Source organism: Anastrepha ludens, chromosome 6, assembly GCF_028408465.1.
Source record: "Anastrepha ludens isolate Willacy chromosome 6, idAnaLude1.1, whole genome shotgun sequence".
NCBI classification, from domain to species: Eukaryota; Metazoa; Arthropoda; class Insecta; order Diptera; family Tephritidae; genus Anastrepha; species Anastrepha ludens.
This window is the reverse complement of record NC_071502.1, coordinates 116,238,108-116,251,120: the sequence shown is the minus strand read 5'-3', so window position 1 is coordinate 116,251,120 and position 13,013 is coordinate 116,238,108. Positions and strand designations below refer to the sequence as shown.

The following is a 13,013-nucleotide window of genomic DNA, read 5'->3' as shown; positions in this document are numbered from 1 at the left end:
CTTAATGAAAATTAAACCAGCCATTTGTTAAATAATTTAGAGTTTTTACGGGATTCTTTTTTTAATAAAACTGAACGAGTTTATAATTTTTTGTTGTGAAAAAAAATTTGCTTATAAGTAGGGGAGGGGGCCCAGTTGTGACGCGGGTTTTGAAAATAATTAAAATTTTTTCCTCAGTTCCGCAAATTGAAAAATGAAGAAGTTTAACATTTAACTATTAACCAAACGCAACTTTTCTCCAAAGGAAGTATGTTTATTTGAGTTACTCAAAAAATTTTGGAACAAATTTTTTCAGGATAACTTTTTTTAGGACAAAAAAAAAGTGGCCCAGTTGTGACGCACCTCAAGAAATTTACTGGAAATGAGAAAATATGAAAGGAATGTCACACCAATTGTTGTGATTTAATGATTTATTTATTTTGAAGGCTTTCAATGGCAAAAATAATGAAAAATACAAAAGAAAATGTCCTTCAATGGCCATAAATGACAACGATTTTTATTCATCATCGTCATCTAAATATTCCTAGTCGTCGTCCACGTCACTTTCGCAGTGTTTGCAAGTGAAATAACTTGCCTGCATGTTGGCGCACTTCAAATGAACTGGACGCTTGCATACGTTGCAATTGATCGAGTTGGCAGTTGGTTTTTTTTAAACAACAACAAAAATGTAGGAATTCGGCAGTTCTATATGATCGTAGTGCAAAAAAAAGGTGCGTCATAACTGGGCCACCCGCTGAGTCACAACCGGGTCACGATGCTATTTTGTGTATGACAAGCAAGTTTTTTATAGACACCGCATAATCACATAAATCCATATAGAATCACAAAATATACGGCAAATACAATATTTTGATGCATTACACTCGCCTTTTCACTGTTAATTTCACAAAATTTTGGTACTTTGAAAAAAATCAAAATAACTTTTTCGCACGATTTTCAACACGATGTTTGGTGCGTGTATACACAATGCGACTACTAACGTTGGTGTCTGCACAAAAACTGCTGAACGTCAAACGAACATGATTGGCAGGGCTCAAACTGTCATTTTCATACCGCATGTCAAAAATATTTAGCTGCGTCACAACTGGGCCCCTCCCCTAATGAAAATTGTTATAAAAAAAATTCAAAACAAAAAATTCTACTTTGGCCTTGGCACTTAAAAATTTTATTGGAAGGTTTTATTGGAGGTAAAAATTTATTTTGCAATAAATAATGCAAAATGTCTTTAAAAAAGTTTTCAAAGAAAAGAAGTGTAAAAAAAAATTTTCAAAAAAAAAAAAAATTAAAAGATTTCTTTTACTTCAGCTTCCTAAAAAGAGAAAATTTTTTTAGAGAAAAAAATGTATGATTAATTAATAAATAACGAAAATTGTCTTCATAAAAGTTTTCAAAAAAAAAAAAAATTTTTGCTTTACTCTAGCTTCTTAAAAAGAGAAAAAAATGTTAGAGGAAAAATGTATGATTAATTAATAAATAATGAAAATTGTCTTCAAAAAAGTTTTCAAAAAAAAAAAAACTTTCGCCCTTAACTTTGCTTATGCGCCGAACAACTTAAAAATGGACGATTTTTTCGTGAAAAAAAAATATTTCAGTCTACCGATTCCCATGAAACGTGGAGAAACTATTAAAATTCTTCTCCGAAGAAGAAGAAGAGCATCGAAAAAATGGGTTTTCCTATAACAAAAAAACAAAAACAGCGGCAAATTTCAATGCGGTCAATAAAAAGTAAAATAGATATTTTTTTTTAATTGGACACACGCGCCAGTAATAGAATAAAAAAAACGTATAAAACACCATTGTGAAAATGCCGAAAATTCAGTAAGCGTTAATAAATAATTATAATTATTATAATAGACGAGAATATTAGAGTCGCGCTCTATGTCTTGTGGAATCGCAGAATATTTATGTACCTATAGTAGGAAATGAAAAAATCCTATACTAAAATGTGTCAGAGTATGAGAGCACTTCTGTAGCAAACTTAAAAGAAAACAGCAGGCACAGGGTCGCATTTGTCTTCGTTGCATTGAAATACATATAAGGAGTATAGATGTATGTAGAAATTTTTGTAATTACTTGAAATATTTTCTTGCATGTGTTTTGTTGCTGCGTCTTCGCACTGATTGGCAACTTGCAAGGGTTTTGCAAGAGAGACTTCGTATTAAAAGTAAAGCATTTGGTAATAGTTATCGTGAAATAGAAAAATTAAAAATATTTCTACGATATTCGATTTAGTCAGAATTTTTCAAAGTCATTCAACTCTTGCCTTTTTTTGGCCAGTGGCCTTTCAATGAACCCAGCTCAAAATTTGACAGCGTAAATGCGCTAGAAAGAGTGGTTTACGCTCTGTGTTCGCATTCAAAGTGCGCTCATACCATTACTCATTTCTACCAAACACATAATCGCCGCTGTGGTTTAGTATTCGCTCTCTCTGTCTCTCTCTCTGTAATACATAAATATCCCACACCTACCTAGCCCATGTACTGTAAAGTAGCAGTGCACAGTGTTGCAATCCACAAAATACATTTGAATGTATGTGCACTATGTACCACTTGATTCCCCAAAACCTTTGAATCGCGGATGAATTGGTGGATTTGTCGTTTTTGTTTTACAAGCGATTATCTTGACAACCTCTGCCACATACATTTGGTTGCCTTCCCTGCACACATGGCACTCTGCCCTTTTGCAAGCTTCACTCCATAAGCACATAAGTGTGCTGCTTTAGTGCTGTTTGCTGATAGCCTCAATTGTGCTACAAATCTCCATCGTACACCAAATAAATGCACTGTGGCTTTTGCTTTTTGCTGCCTGCTGCCGCGTAAGTCATATCTAAGTTGAAACACTAATACTGGATGCTATGCACTTATATGTAAATATATGCTTAATAATGTGTCTGCTATGTAATGTACGTACGTACTATGTACAGCATATGCATATATAAGTATGTACGTGAATGCTTAGTTCAAGCATCTGTCGCTTTAATCTTCGGAAACTTGAGAAAATGTTGCAATGCTTCGCTTGATTTAGGAAAATATTTGTCATACATATATAAATTCGTATACCAGCAAATGGGCGCATAAGCGACACTTCTTATTTGTTTTATAAATAGAGCATTTAGATATGGTTGGGGAAAGAAATGGCGCTGGAGTGCTTAAATATCTATAATTAAAAAATGGTAAATAAGTATGTATACGAAATTTTCTATTTCGAACCGAAAGGCGACGTTTAAAATTATGAGTGCTTTACAAGTAACAGCTGGCCATATCATTTGAAGGCAGACAAATCATATTTTACTTTCATTTATTAATAAACCTCTAAAACTCCCTGCAAGTACCAAATGCATAATTCGACTGCCCGTGAGAAATGAGCGGATATTTAACGCGGTTAGGGGAAACTAATCCATGGATTTGTATTCGGAGGAGTCTATGCTCGATTAAAAGGTTAGAGGCGATGACTATACGGAATACTTATGTAATATAGATTTTTCATTCCTCAATCGCCTATCTTATCGCTGTAGCGTTGTTCAAGCTGAGCTGATGGCAATTTCAAAGGCATCTCCACTGGGCCTGCGTGATATGATGTCCAGTCAAGAAGGCTACATTTTTGCTGAAGCAAGGCGGCTATGAAATTACTGGAAAAAACGTCGCTGGCTTCAAAAGTGGCTGTGAAGTAAGGCCGTTCTTCTGAAGACATGTTTCATACATTTTTGTTCAACAAATAAAATTGTTACTCATTCTCAGTAGAAATGATGCTCGCGATCCTTACTAGGCAGTGAATGATTAAACAGAATGGGTGTACTCGGGCTGATTTCTATAGACGCTGGTACGATGTGAAATGAGGAAAATGCTGTACAATACCTTTTCGGCCTCTATCGGCACTATCTGGGCAAAATGCTCAAAAGCGAGGTAGATATTTCAGTAAGAAACTTGTGGTATTAGGAGACAGGGATAGTTGTAAAGCCCCTGCGCCATCACAAGGGGCTACAAGAGCCTATGAGCAACATATCTAACCCAACCTAGCTGTGATATGTATCTTGATTTTCTACCTCAAGTGAGCAGCTCTAAAGCTTTCTTCAGCTTCTCAACAGCATAGGGTTTTCCTGAGAAGCTTTTTTTACTCGGAGTCATGTCATAGCCTTCCAATATTAAAAAATTATAGAAAAAAAATCTGTGTAAGCTCTTCAGTTCTTTTTAACATTTTTATAAATTTCTGGGATAAAGTATACTTAAAAAAAGTTTTTTAGAAAAACTAAAATTTTTTTATTTAAAAGTTTTGGAAACTTTTTCTGTAATTTAAAAGGAAACATCTCCATTCAAATTTTTTTCTTTTTTTAATTAATATACTATAATTATAATTTGTAAACAAAGGCGTAAAAAAAAGTGTAAAAAATTTAAGTGTTTTGCTAACACTTTTTTAAAGTATATTTGCTCCTAAAAGATTAAAGAAAGGATTAAAAAAAAACATTTTAACAAAAAATATTGTAGAATTTTTTTTTCAAAGTACATTTTATTGAAAAAATAACAAAACAACAAAAAAAATTTAAAAATGTATTGTAGAATTTAGACTCTTTCTACAATACATGAACATGAAAATTTTAACAAAAACATAAAGTTTTTTTCTAAACACTTTTTTAAAGCACATATTACGTGCGTACTACGGCGGCCGCCGTAGCCGAATGGGTTGGTGCGTGACTACTATTCGGAATTCACAGAGAGAACGTCGGTTGGAATCTCGGGGAAACACCAATATTAAGCAAAAGATTTTTCTAATAGCGGTCGCCACTCGGCAGGCAATGGCAAACCTCCGAGTGTGTTTCTGCCATGAAAAACCTCCTAATAAAAAATATCTGCCGTTCGGAGTCGGCTTGAAACTGTAGGTCCCTCCATTTGTGGAACAACATCAAGACGCACACCACAAATAGGAGGAGGAGCCCGGCCAAACACCTAGAAAGGGTGTATGCACCAATTATATATATAAATATACATATATTACACTACAAGACTAAAAAAACATTTCAAAAATGTAGCACAGAATGTAAAGCAGAAATGTTTACCAAGAAAATATATATCAAAAAAAAATTTTTTTTTCCGAATTTTTTTTCCAAAATTATTTTTCCCCCAAAATTTTTTTTTCCAAAATTAGTTTTCCACATTTTTTTTTCCAAAATTTCCAGTAATTTTTACCAAAAAAATATATAACAAAAACAAATTTTTTTTCAATTATCATTTTTTTCCCATTTATATATTTTCATAATAATTTTTTTTTTCCAAAATTTTTTTTCTTAGATTTTTTTCCCAATTTTTTTTTCCAAAATTGTTTTTTCCCAAAAGATTTATTTTTTAATGTAAAAAGAACTGAATATATTTTAATTCAATAAACTCTACCAAAATTTCCAATATTTCGAGCTTACATTTTTAGTGCAAAATAAGTGCATTTTCGGGATGACAAGAACACACACAATGCTTCCTTTGAATTTATGTATTTTGATAGTAAATGCTTGGTAGACATATCTCTGAGATTGGTTAAATTGATCTCCGATTTATGGAGATTAACATAGAATGCATCCGTACTAAATAGCAATTATTCGTGCTAATCGGCGCCATATTGGAGCTTAAGGTCATCTTTTTTCTAGACGGTCATTTAATTTAAAATAAGATATGCACTTCCTGCTAGGATCCTCAAGTAATTTATCAGTGACGCTTGAATTCCCAGGCACGCTAATATTTATCATATTTTTTCTTTTGCATAAAAGTTATGTATACGCAAATTTTGTATATGCTTGAATGTAGGGGCAATAGTTCAGAGTTACTATATATTATATTAAATTACGTATGAAATATTCTGTAGCTACTTGAAAAACCAAACAATGATGTTCTTTGTTCTGCGAACCCTCGAAAACTCAAAACAAACGAACTGAAAAATCCACGGAAAAGATAAGCAAAGCAAAGTTTGCCTCGCACTACTTGAAAACTTGATGTGTTGCGTACCAAAATGTTTTTCATTGTTCTCACGGTTGTATTTGAGCAGAGCTTTTTTTATGCGCGGTAATAAAAAGCCTGAAAGTGCCTTGGTTGGCGAAGAATGTCCCGAGATAGTCATTAAGCAGCGGCGCAAGTGCACGTACGGGTGCTTTGGTGGTAATGACATTCCTGAATTATTGCTAAAATATATTATTTACACGAGTTGCTGCTAAATTGCCAACTTTTTTATGCGGTTGTCAAAATTAAAGTTAGCATGAAGAATAAAGAAGTAAAAAATTGCGGAAACTCCTTAACTTTAGCACCCTCTTTTGTAAGTTTAAAGTGGCATGCCACGAATTTCTTGTGTAGTTGAATTTGCGTGTTTTTATAAATGTGAGTTGTTTGGACATAATAAATTTAGTTTTTTACGCCTTTCTAGGCAAGCGTACATAAAGCGAGAGTAATTTGAATTAAATGTTGTTGAAAGCTGGTAATATTTGTATGGCAAGAAGTTAATGCTTGGTTTGGAAAAAAGTGCGTGTACAACTTTAAATAAAATACAATAATTTTTCTTTTACATAGAATTCGGTGATATAATACTTTTAGCACTTAAACTTTTAATGACGACGATCGAGGTAAACGGAGATATTTGAGATTTTTTCTTCTTATTTGGGACGATAAAAACTGTAATAATTTGAGCCCAGTTTAACAAAGCGCGCCGCCAGTTGTCTCTTCCGCATGCTAATTAGAGCCAAGTGAAGCCAAGTCCATGTCCACCTAATCTTTCCAACGCAAAGGAGATCTTCCTCATTCTCCGCTTTTTATAAGTTATAAAAATTTGTAATATTCAAAGTGGCACAAAATTAATCACCCTATCTAGATCATCATGGCAAATATGTTTACGGATGGCTCGAAGTTGCACGGAAGAGTTGGTGGGGGCGTATTCTGCGAGGAGCTCCCGATCAAGCTCAACGCTCTGATCCCTGAGCTAGTGGCTGCGGCTCTCACTTGCGTAATAACCACCAAGAAAGTAAATATTTACTCTGATAGCAAAGCGGCAATTAGGGTCCTGTGCTCAATCACGGTGTACTTGAAATTGGTCAGGGAATGCGGATGAGCTGACCAGACAAGAGACCTGTGAGGTAGTTTACGCGTGGAAAGAGAGGATTGGGGTTCCCTTGAGAAACTGTGGTTTGCTCCTGGAAAAATGCGCCTCGCGTCAATTCAGCGAGCAAAGTCGCAAGATCCTTCTAGTCACGAATGGATCGGGGGCCTTCGAGGGAAATTCTTCCTTTCCCCTGTATGGTATCACAACGGACGAATTTTGAATATTTGCCCAAGTGAGCCCTCCGCAAGGGCAGGCATTTATCCTAACCTAATCATCCTATCGGCGGGTATTGGGTGGCCACCGTAGCCGAATGAATAGGTGCGTGACTACCATTTGGAATTCGGAGAACGTAGGCGTGAATCTCCGTGAAACACCAAAATGAGGAAAAAATTGTTTAGCGGTCGCTCCTCGGTATTCAATGGCAGACCTCCGAAAGTATTTCCGCCATGAAAAAGCTCCTCATAAAAAATGTCAGCCATTCGGAGTCGCTTTGAAACTGTACGACCCTCAATTTGTGGGACAATATCAAGAAGTACGCCACAAATAGGAGGAGGTTTGGTCAAAGAGCCAATAAAGGCTCGAAAAGCCAAGTACAAAAGTCCAAAAGTCGAGAAAGTCAAAAAGCCTACATATTTTTCGAACGTTACAAAAATTAGCTCAACCATTCTACCAGTAAACTCAGCGGCTTGCAGAAAATGTTGAAGCTAGAATTTCTATGTAGATAATTGTCCTTAAGCTGCTCTACTCCAAGTCCAAGAAGTAAACTAAAAAATTAAGACTGGGCTTACACTCACTTTTCATGTATAATTCCCCTTCGGCGCGTTTCTTTTGCCGTTCACTTTTTAGAAGCCAAATATTGTTTGAATATGACTTCTTTCCTTGGCAATCCGAATATAGCGCCAGCGTTCTCGACGGCCAGTTCAATCACTAAATAGCTCTTTGCTACACGCCACTATATCCAAATATTTACCGAGCCTAAAGCAGGTGTTGATTATTCTATGCGATCTGCATACAAAATTGACCATCAAAGTTTTATTTCAAGTAAAGCCAACATTTAGACTCCTCATTTGGGCAACTTTTTCATTACCAGAGATATAAATCTTGCTTACTGGTATAACTTCCGCCGTTATTAGCTTTTAGATACTCGTTTAAATTCAACTAACCTTTTATAGCTTTCATTTGTGCGGATGGTTTGTAATTCCGATAGCCAAATACAGAATTGCGGTGCTTCATTTTGTAATTCAAAAGCAGCTCCATTCGTATATGGCCGTTGTGGTATTTTTTATCAAGACGAAAACAGATAAATGCGCCACTTTTATTTTTCAAATAGGGGCAACACATAATTTTTGTCATAAGCCGGCACTTACATTATTAAAACAAACGTTAACAAAGCTTTGCATAAACCTGCACGCGTGGGCTGGATTGCATTGCCTAAACATTTCTAAATTTCATTTTCCACGCTACGCCACCTACGCTGGAAGATGATTCAATATGTAAAACGTTAAAATTTATTTAAAAATTATTTTTCTTATATCACCATTTTATATGCAAAGTGGCGCAAAGTTAATCACTCTATCAGAAGGTTGATAAATTTGTGGACTAAACAGCTACAGTATAAAAACAACAGTATAAGAACTAACAGCTGCGTATAAATATCTACATCACTCAAAATCACTTTTTTTAGTAAAAAAGTTATTAAAAAAAAAAAATTGGATGATTAATTTTGCGCCACCTTACGCGCCCTTAAAGGTTAAAATAAGTATTTTGAGTGCCGAAAAAACTTTAAATATTTTTTTTATTTAGTAAAAAAGTTATTCAAAAACCTTGTATAAACCAACATAAATATTTTAATATTAGTTAATTTTTTTAGTTTTTTCACGTTTACTTCTCACTTTGTGTCTAGAATTTCAATTGAAGAGCGCTACAAATTCGCCATTCACCTATTAATATGGGCAACTGTGAGCCTAAAACAACTGACTGCAAGTTAAGAATTATTTAATTTTAATTATCAGGCAGTTAAAAATGTTTAAAACCGCGAGTTAAAGGTCACGTGCATTACAAAGAGTAGGCAGAACCATGAAAAGAATAAAAAATATTTCACCAGCACTTATAATTCAATCAATTTTAATTAAATTTGAAAAATGCGCTCAAACTTTAAACGACTTCATATGTAACGGGTTACTTTTTATAAGTAATAGGAATATCTGTTTAACGAGCTGACCTGAAAAAATGTTTAAAAATCGCTTGAATTTATAGCGAAACTTGATTTTCTGTGGGTGTGCAAATTCGGCCGCCTAAGTAACTTATACAAGGTGGCGCAAAATTATTCACCCTATTAGCGATGTTGACATCCAGTCCGACAGTGAGGGCCAGCGCGACTAGTTTGTCCGCCTTCGCTTGCATGTTGGAGAGTTTGTGAGAGCGGAGGCAAATGTCATCGGCGAAGTCCAGGTCCTCAAGATGTCATATGAAACTCCATATGATGCCTTTTTTGTGCAGGGTCAGTTGGCTCATGACGTCATCAAGGACGATGGCGTAGAGAATGGGCGACAGGGGACAACCTTGTCTTACGCCTGCGTTGGTAGTGAATGGATCGCTGATATCGCCTTTGTGAAGCACTGCCAGTTCGGAGTTCTCGTATTGAGCTTTGATGAGGCAGATTATCTTGGCGGGAACTCCCTTTCTACTCAGTCCCAGCCATATTGCGTCTCGTTTGATAGTGTCGAACGCCTTCTTACAGTCATCCTATCAGGAGATTTATATTTTTGCAAATAACGTTGTACGGAAATCACATTTGGCACTTGTGAAGTAGGCAGCTGCAGTATGGAAACACTCAAAATCACTTTTTTTTAGTAAACAAGTTATTAAAAAAATAGATGATTAATTTTGCGCCACCTTGCATAAGATATAATATGAAGGGTTGAGGTATGCTTGCTCTTTCCTTTGATTGAATTTCACTCAAAATCATTATTTTTATTAAGTAAAAAAGTTATAAAAAATTGGATGATTAATTTTGCGCCACTTTGCATAAGATATGATAATATAATATGTAGGGTCGAGGTACGCTTACTCTTTCTTTTGATTGAATATCACCCAAAATCGTTTTTGTTATTTAGTAAACATTTTATATAAAAAAAATGGATGATTAATTTTGCGCCACTTCGCATAAGATTTGAGTGGTCAAGGTATGCTTGCTCTTTCATTTGATTGAACATCAACACGGGCTTATAGCGTGCGTATGGACAGAGTGCACTATCTGAGATGCCTACCTTTTCCATGTGCTTCGCCCATAGAAAGTGGCCGTCACCAGTCCAACCAACTGCCTACAGTCGTTTCTGCTTAATGACAGGAAGATGTGCGACACTTAAGTCATGGGACTATGCTAATTAGCCAGAAATAAGTCTAACTTCATTAGACGCTATTCAGAAAGCTGTCCAACCAATGAAGCCTAAATTCTGAGCATTTGATTTATTTCTTGTATATTCCAAATAAAGCTCCATACCTCTAAAAAAGCATCCATTACACGTATCAGTTAGACGACAGCGCACATGAAAACCTTAAAGTAATGCAACTCAATTTCTACAATTTCTGAAACGGACTCGATAAGTAAAGATAACGCTGGGTGCGATCTATCACTCACTGTAGCTGTTGCTTCTTTACATTTTTTCCTAGCCACATGTAAAGTTCCATCGCCAGCGACGTACAATCGCCTGTACGCGTAAACACTCGTCTCGTTGATGTTTGTACTGGGTCATCATTCAATTGAAATTGATTAAAAGCATTTTTCGCGGCAATTTTATGCACATTTTTTTACTGTTTATTTCTTTATACATATTTATTTTATGTTCGAGTTTGTATGTGTGTACATATTTTATTTAATTTTTTTCTCCACTAAATTGATTTATGCTTCCAGGCTATACTTCATATATTTTTGCTACTGTTTGCGCACTTACATATTTTTCGTAGTTCACTTTAGTGTACTTTGAGTAGCAGATTTTGTGCGATCAGACCAATTAAGTGTTTGATGTTTTTGTCTGCTTTTTATATATTTTATTTATTTCTATGTATTTTACTTTCGCAATTTGGCTTATTCTCTGCATAGCATCTAAGCCTCCGCCGGTTTGGCGCGCTTGCCTTATCTACAATACATAAATTTTCTGTGTCATTTTGGTACTTTGATGGATTGAAAGTCCAATTTAATGTTGAATTTACCAAACCACTTGCTAATTGCAGTAAATTATGCAGTTTATACTACCAACTCTGGTCAGTAATAGTTCAATGTTGTAAGAACTGCGACTATACTAGTCTAGAAACGCATTTTTCCCGCACCCGGGTCTGGCTAGACCGGCTTTTTCGACTTAGGGCGCGAATTTAACATATTTCTAGTAGAGCTAACGACTTGAGCTTTCAGGTAGCTTCCTAAAATTGTATTTTCTATCGATTTATGGATATAAACTTTTAAAAAGGATCCTCCAACAGCACGAAAAATGGCCAGAGCCGGCTGCCCAACCGAAGGTTTTAAAAAAGGTGTCCAACGCAGGGTTAATAGTCTCTGGACGGTTGAAGTAACATTTGTTCTGTTAAAAAGTGGTCTTGTGAAGTCAAATCGCTGCTTCTACATTGCCAATCGACATCACCGCCCCGATGAAAGACAATACATTTTGGACTACCAGCTACAGAGGCCAGCAATTCACTGTTGTCGTGTACTTTTAGTGGCCAAGGAGTTGGCTTAGCAAGAAGTTCGAGCTGCTATTGGAAAAAGCCCAATATTAATAGGAAAAGTGGTCTTAAAAGTTAAAAATACACAATTCTTTTATATAATAGATGCGCATCAAGAACTATTCTAAATAAATTGCACTCATTTTGCGCCCCAATAAACATTTACTTTGCTCATAACTTCTATAGCAAACACAATCAAAAAAGTTTTCAAGTGACAATTAAATGCACTCCGAAACATTTTCCACAGCTGCATGCCGCATGAGCGCATACGAAACTCCGCCACCGGCGAATAGAACAAAGTTCATTCTACAGCAGACAAATGAAGTGTCTGCAACTTGTAAGGTGTCCCAGTAAGTCTACCTAATTTTCAGTATGGGAAACGCAGTGTTTTGCAGAAAAGTGCTGCTGTTTTGGAAGGTGTATGGTAATGGAAGGTGTAAAAATGTATATAAAATATAAGCATTTATTATAAAATTTAAATGATGACTTTTTTAAAGAAACTTTCAAATGTTGGTTCACTTTTCCTGATGCCAAAGAAACAAATATAGTAACAACAAATTGTATGACCTTAAAACCCGTTCACATCGCCGCAATGTGATGGAAAGTCATTTTCGAACCGTTAAAATACTCCCACTTAGCAACCATGATGCAAAGAATAATGAGATGGCGCCCATCGTGGTCCCGTTACTTTGCGCTCAGCGAATTTGACAACTAGTTACGTGATTTTAGCTCCAGTATGGCCAGATTACCATTTTCGTAACTTGATTTAGCATTTTTTTTTTGTTATTTTTATTATTTTTTGTCTCGGAGTTTTAGTTCTTTCTTCATGACATTTTTCTAGCTGTTCTAATTAAAATGTCATGTTTATAATTTTGTAAAATATACATTTTTTAATAATTATTTAAATAATTCACTCAGTTTTATTTAGCTTTACTTTTTTTTACATCTGGTGGCATTGCCCGCGATTGCCGGTGTTGTTGGTGTTCTTCTGCTTTCGGCAGTCAAATCTCTCTCTCGCTACTGCAGAGTTGCCTAGCTTTGGATATAAAAACGCACTAAATGCCCATTTAAAGAAAATAAAACACGAAATTTTTATTGTGTTAAGTAAGAACTTTGTATGCGTGACAAATTGTCTGTAGAATGTGCGTTTTTTTTAAATAAATGTGTTATGCTTATGTACAATTTAATTTATGAGTTTTTTTTGTTAAGCGAAATTCTTTTGTTAAGGA

At 35.3% G+C, this 13,013-nt stretch overlaps 1 protein-coding gene across 1 annotated transcript in view; it reads left to right on the top strand.

Annotated features, from left to right (window-relative positions):
* Positions 1 to 13,013, top strand: part of LOC128867720 (cell adhesion molecule Dscam2) — a 245,634-nt gene that overhangs the window by 24,891 nt on the left and 207,730 nt on the right. The gene's annotated exons all lie outside the window — the stretch shown is intronic.